At 33.2% G+C, this 5,955-nt stretch overlaps 1 protein-coding gene across 1 annotated transcript in view; it reads right to left on the minus strand.

Annotated features, from left to right (window-relative positions):
* The window catches only part of Sgcz (sarcoglycan zeta), an 820,746-nt gene that overhangs the window by 620,191 nt on the left and 194,600 nt on the right, over nt 1-5,955 (minus strand). The gene's annotated exons all lie outside the window — the stretch shown is intronic.

Genomic DNA, 5,955 nt, shown 5'->3' on the forward strand with positions numbered 1-5,955 from the left:
TTTCCCATTGCTCTCCCTCAGCAGACCTGCTCGTCCTTAGTGGTCATGAGACTTTGGCTCCTAATAAAGTACATTCTAAAGGGTAATCTCCTGTCAGCACCTTTTCCAAACATGCATTTTTAAATACAGCAATTATACCTGCATATTCATATTTTCTACATAAAAGATAATGCCTGATCCTTTTTACAGCCTCCCAATTCATTAAATCTACATCTTCTCACAGCATTGGAACCCCCTGATGATTCTGTCTTTAAATCCTCAGGGTATCAACTCAGGAGTTATAGCACAACCACTAAATTTTGACTAATGTTCATACTTCTTTCCTACTCTCTGAGAGCAGAAATGCATGCTATGGAACTGCCAAGAACAATTTACAGCCCACAGTGCAGGAAACTTTATCTAATATCAAGGGAACACTATAGGCTAATATCAAGGGAACACTGCAGAGAGATACAGTGTGTTCCTGAATGTTCCATAATATTTAGCTATATGGCAAGAGGATTCAGGCAGAGCTTCACTCGAACAGCTGAACAGTTCTGGAGGTTACCAAAGAATGACCAGCAACTTCAACAGAGAATAATGCAATAGACATTTCTATTTGTACTGGGCACTAAAATATATATATAAACATACCACTACAATATATATATATATATATATACATACCATAGACATGTCTGGGGTCCTTCTTAGAATACTATACCATATTTTATAATTTATAAATAAACAGTAGAAATTGTTTCATCTGTATCTCTCGTCTTTTCTACATACCTAAGTTTAAATATAAAAGCATAATCAGAACTGGGAACATCAGTGGTAGAATCAACCGAGGCTATGCCACTATTACAGAAGATATTACTAATGACATGATAAGTTTAGAAAGGTCAAATAGTTAAATTTTCGTGATAAGAGAATTTGATTTTAATGACAAAAGTCCTTCTTCCAGTGTACATTATGTATAGAAATTAAAAAATAACATAGCATAGCAGTTATTTCCAGAAGCCTGAAATGTCACGCTACAATATTACATCAAAACCTTATAAGATCAGAACAATTTTATTTTAGGAATCTGGTAGTAACATTAAAAAAAAAAAAGACTAGTTAAGGCTTTGGATAATATGTTTAAATATCAGGTAGCATTCATCTTGGTTTTGAAGAGTCTAAAATCAATAATACACAAAGTGTAGTTATACAGCTAAATTCTTTAGAGACAGTATGGTGAAAAAAAAATGTCTGTTTTAGGGACAGAATGTGGGGATATGAATCCTGACTTAAATTGAAGCACATACAGTCCTGTGATAAGTTAACACAAAAATGTTGTGAATAAGATTCCGGGTATATTTTCAGATTGAGAACAGTATCACTGCTACTATTATTTTGCCAATACTTGGCATCCTGACAAGTCTTGGTGCTGAAGAAGAACATGCGATTATCAAAATTCTGCTATCCCATGGTACAGCTCAGGAAAAGGAGACCGGAGACCGTGAATTCATAGACACAGCCAGAGTACATTGCCAAGAAACTTTTGAAGCACAGTTTAGTTTTGATTCAGATATCCAATGAAGCTGGGATAGTACACGATTATGATCCTTTGTCTACCCTACAAAAAATATAGTAGCTAAGCAGTGTCCAAAGTAACAATAAAACAAAATGACAAGAATCAGCAAATTTGAAGTAAAGACAGAAACATTTAGGACTCTATAGGGCTTGCATTTCTGGTGTCAATTCTTTTCTGAGATTGGACAAAAGATTCACTTTTTGGAAAAAAAAACAAAACCAAATAAACAAGTAAGGATCTGTGATAAGATTTTCTTTTAATCTATTTATATTTTCATAGATAAATCAGAAAATGTTAATTCTGATTATTCTAGTCTGTTTTCATAAAATATGGTATTAGAACTTGTCCCATTAGGGATTTTTAAATATGCTACTTTACATATCTTTGCAATTCAAAGGACACTGGTGAAGTGTTGACCTTTGTATACTAAAACATCAAGGGGCAAAATGACCTGCCATTCATTTGAAAGAACAAATTATGTTACTTTTCATAGAAAGGAAACGATAATTCTTCAGACTAAGAAGGAACTGTTGCATGTTGAGTTGTATTTATAAATGTTTCAACAAGATTAACAAAAAGGAAAAATAAAACATTGACTAAAGGAAAAGTGTCCTCTTGTGTAGAAGCAATCAGCATTTCTAAGGAGTAGGGAATGGACCTCCCTTAAAACACAACACACAAACAATAGAAAACTCCCTTTTATAACGACCAGACAAACAAAATGTTCTAAATGTTAACATTTCCAACCTCAAAGCCTATTAAACCAAGAAACTTATTTCCTGGATTAGGATTCTATTTTATTTGTAGGGTATGTGTTCATGTGTGTTCTAGTGTGTAGAGACTATATACGTATGTGCACACAGACATGCATCTGGAGGGCTAAGGTCTATACCTGGTATATTTCTGTATTATTTTCAGTTTACTATGTTTTATTTTGATGTCAAATTACAAAAAAATAATAATATAAAATGTGGTGTTAAAATAAAACAGTTAAATTTAGTTCTGGAAATTTTCTGAGATTTAAAAAAATACTTTTGGATTTTTTTAACTCAATTTAAGCAATTTAATTCTACAAACTATGATTCTAATATTTTACCATTAGTAATATACTGAGAAGTAAATCAGAAACCAAAGTTAGAGCAACAATCTCTCTGGCATGAGATAAATGGATTCTGGTCTTGGCATTCATTGACTGCTAACATTAAATATATTTCTGTTTCTCATTTTTTTGTCTACAGAATTGTTACAAATGAGTCTTAAATTTATTTTATTCTTTTTATTATGAATTTGTGTTATTTTGTTTGACTTTTATTTCTTATAGAATGTTTCAAATTTTAATAAAGACACGGTATATTTTTTACAAATGTAGTTGATAAAAAACTTCCAAGGCTACCTATCTGTCTTTCCTTGACCCAATATTTTAACTGCTAACTGTAAAACCTGAAAAAACAACATATAGGCTATCAAAGAAGTAGTGGGACAGAAGAGGAATTAAAGCCCAAAATGGACATGTTTCTGCAATAAACAAAATATTATTGGTTAATTTTTATTTTATTTTTGAACACCATAATATAATCACTTCTCCCTTTCATTTTATCCCTTTTGCTTTTCCATATACCATACCTATTCTCAAAACTATAATTAGGCATAAACAATCCCCAATGTAGATTTGAGAACCACATTAGCAGGTCAACAGCTTTGTTACTAGAGACATATTGTACTGTTTGTATTTACATACCCTATTATAAACTATATAATGTCCTTCTTAAGAAAATATTTGTTTTTAAATGATCTCGAATTATATTCAAGAGATTGTCGATTTTAGATGTTCATGCCCATCCATTTAGCTTAATGTATAATTGGAAGCCATACCACCATCAGGTGAGGCTGGTAAGAGGTTCCCAGGTGAAAAAAAAAAGATCAACTTAATAAAAACCATATAGATAACTGATCCTAAGAGAAAGATTCTGAGTCTGAAGGAAACTCCGAGGCACCTGCATTTTAATTCCTGGAATGCACTCAACACTCTTTCAGAACTCAGCAGATTCAGCCTGTTAGTAGCTGTTATTTCCTTTAAGGATGAGCCATTGCATTTTCCACTTTTATTCTTAAATTATTGGACTAATGCATCTTAAAATAATTCTATCTATATGGATAATTACACAGCCAAGCTTTAAAAACACAGCACATTTTGAAAAGTCTTCCTTTTTTTCATTTAAGTCATAAAAGATCTTTTGCATTCCATTTGAGCGACAATATATTAGCTTATTTTCAACTTAATTTATTTTATAAAGGTAGCTGATATTTCAGAAAGGAATTGTTACCTCCAAGCAACAAGAATAGTGTTAGTTTATTGTTCTTAACATTAAGAAAAATTGGCTTTGAAATTCAGATTCTACTTGAAAAGTATAAACTATTTTCTCTAAAAAAAAGTGGAAAGAAGAATACTTCTCAAGCAAATAACTCCTAAATGGTTGCTTTGTTTCTATTTAAGTAATTCTTAACTCATTATTTTAGCATTTATTCTATTGATAACTCAGAAATACTTAAACAGCATTATTAGTTTCTACAATTTTACTAAAATGTAGTACAACCATTAAATAGAAACATGCAAAGAAAATATTACATATTTCGTAATTACACTAAACAAGTGTTATGCAGGAGTATCTATGTATAATAGAATAACTATTGTACAGGATCCATTTCTTAATTTTAATTTATAAAAGTTAAGACTATTTATAGCTGTGCACTGTATCTTTGGGGAATTGGCTTTCTTAAAGTAGTCAATGGCTTCAAGTACTGATGATACTCAAACCTAGAAATATACATTTCCACTGTATATCCCTTGTTAAGTATAATGTTTGTTCCACCTTAGTTGAGCACTAAACATAAAATGTGAGGGTAAAACTGTGGGAGCCGAGAACGCAGGCCATTTGCCACATTTGTCTGAAGGTCCTAGCAGCATGAGACTAAGTGGTGCAATTGGCACCCTCGTAAAAGAAGGTGGTCACCTAGCTCCTTTGATAGTAAAGCAAACCCGGCCCCATCCGGAAAGTCTCAGGATATGCTAATGTGGTTCTGCCCCTTCTACTGTAATTATGAGGTCACCTCGAGAAGAGGTGTTGTCAGCCTACTTGACCAAATGGACATAAGCAAGAGGTGACTTAAGTATCCCCCAGATCACCACATCTAACTAGGAAACAGGATGCTAATGAGGCTTTTGTTACCTCCCTCATCAGTTTAAGTTGATATAAAAGCTGAGTGAAAAATAAATGCAGGTGAATTTCAGGGTCTGAATAATCCTTGAACCTCCCTCCTGATACTGTTGTGTGAATTGTGTCTTCATTTTTCTCACACCTCTATGCTGGTAAACTGGTTTTAGTCTTTGAAATTTACAAATTGGATGTATCCCTGGCATAGTATACTCTGCATAATTCTGCATACAATTTTTAAAACTTTTCTTATTATTTCCATGCCTTTTATCTTTTCTTTAAAAGAAGCATTTTATGTTTGTTTTGGCGCATCCTAATCCTGGTATTATTGCTTTGAACCTTGAATACACAATTTAAAATATGTAACAACATAATTATAAACACGGCAGTACCCTGGCAGTGGGTCTGCCAGGAGAACTACTAGCAGGATAGTTGTATGCACAGCATGGCTATGCCAGACCCCTGGTCCAATGACACTAGGGGAAACACTGACAGAATTCATCACAATAATTAGCAGAACTGAAATTCTATACATGAGTTTCGTTAAGTCTGGATGTTTCCTTTAATATTTCCTGACGTTGGCTTCAAGCCACTAAATACATAGACACACACAAAAGCAAAATTTAATATGGGTGTAATACTATATTTATATTCTTATCAGCACCCATTTTCAAGAAGGTCTAATTTAATATATGATAAAGATTTCAATTGGAACATTAATTCACTAAGTTATTAAAAAATATCCTTTTAAATAATTGCATTTAGATACTGCAATGACCATGGTCATGTAGTAGGTGGTTGGAATAAAACTTATGACAGGCTGATGAGAGATCCAGGACTGGCCTTCCAGGAAATCAGCAGGAACTTAGATTAAAAACTCACAGCCGCAAAGTTAAAGTCTGGGTCTGTATTCACATAGGGATTGTCATAAGTCTATCATGCATAGGAAGCACTGTAGAAGCGGGAGTCTTATCTGCCAGAAAGTCTTGGTTATGCCACCTGGACTAACATAGACCCTATGCCAAAGATAATTTACAAGATGCCATTCCCTATGCATAGTAATTATTTTAAAGTAATTCTTTTTGTACACCTGGGTAGCATAGAAGCCCATGTCCTGCCATCTATACCTGTACAGTTCTTTACCTAAAATACAACTGTGTATTCACCACTGAATCACAAGCAACC

The sequence above is a fragment of the Microtus ochrogaster genome, linkage group LG7_11, assembly GCF_000317375.1.
Source record: "Microtus ochrogaster isolate Prairie Vole_2 linkage group LG7_11, MicOch1.0, whole genome shotgun sequence".
In the NCBI taxonomy this organism is placed as follows: Eukaryota; Metazoa; Chordata; class Mammalia; order Rodentia; family Cricetidae; genus Microtus; species Microtus ochrogaster.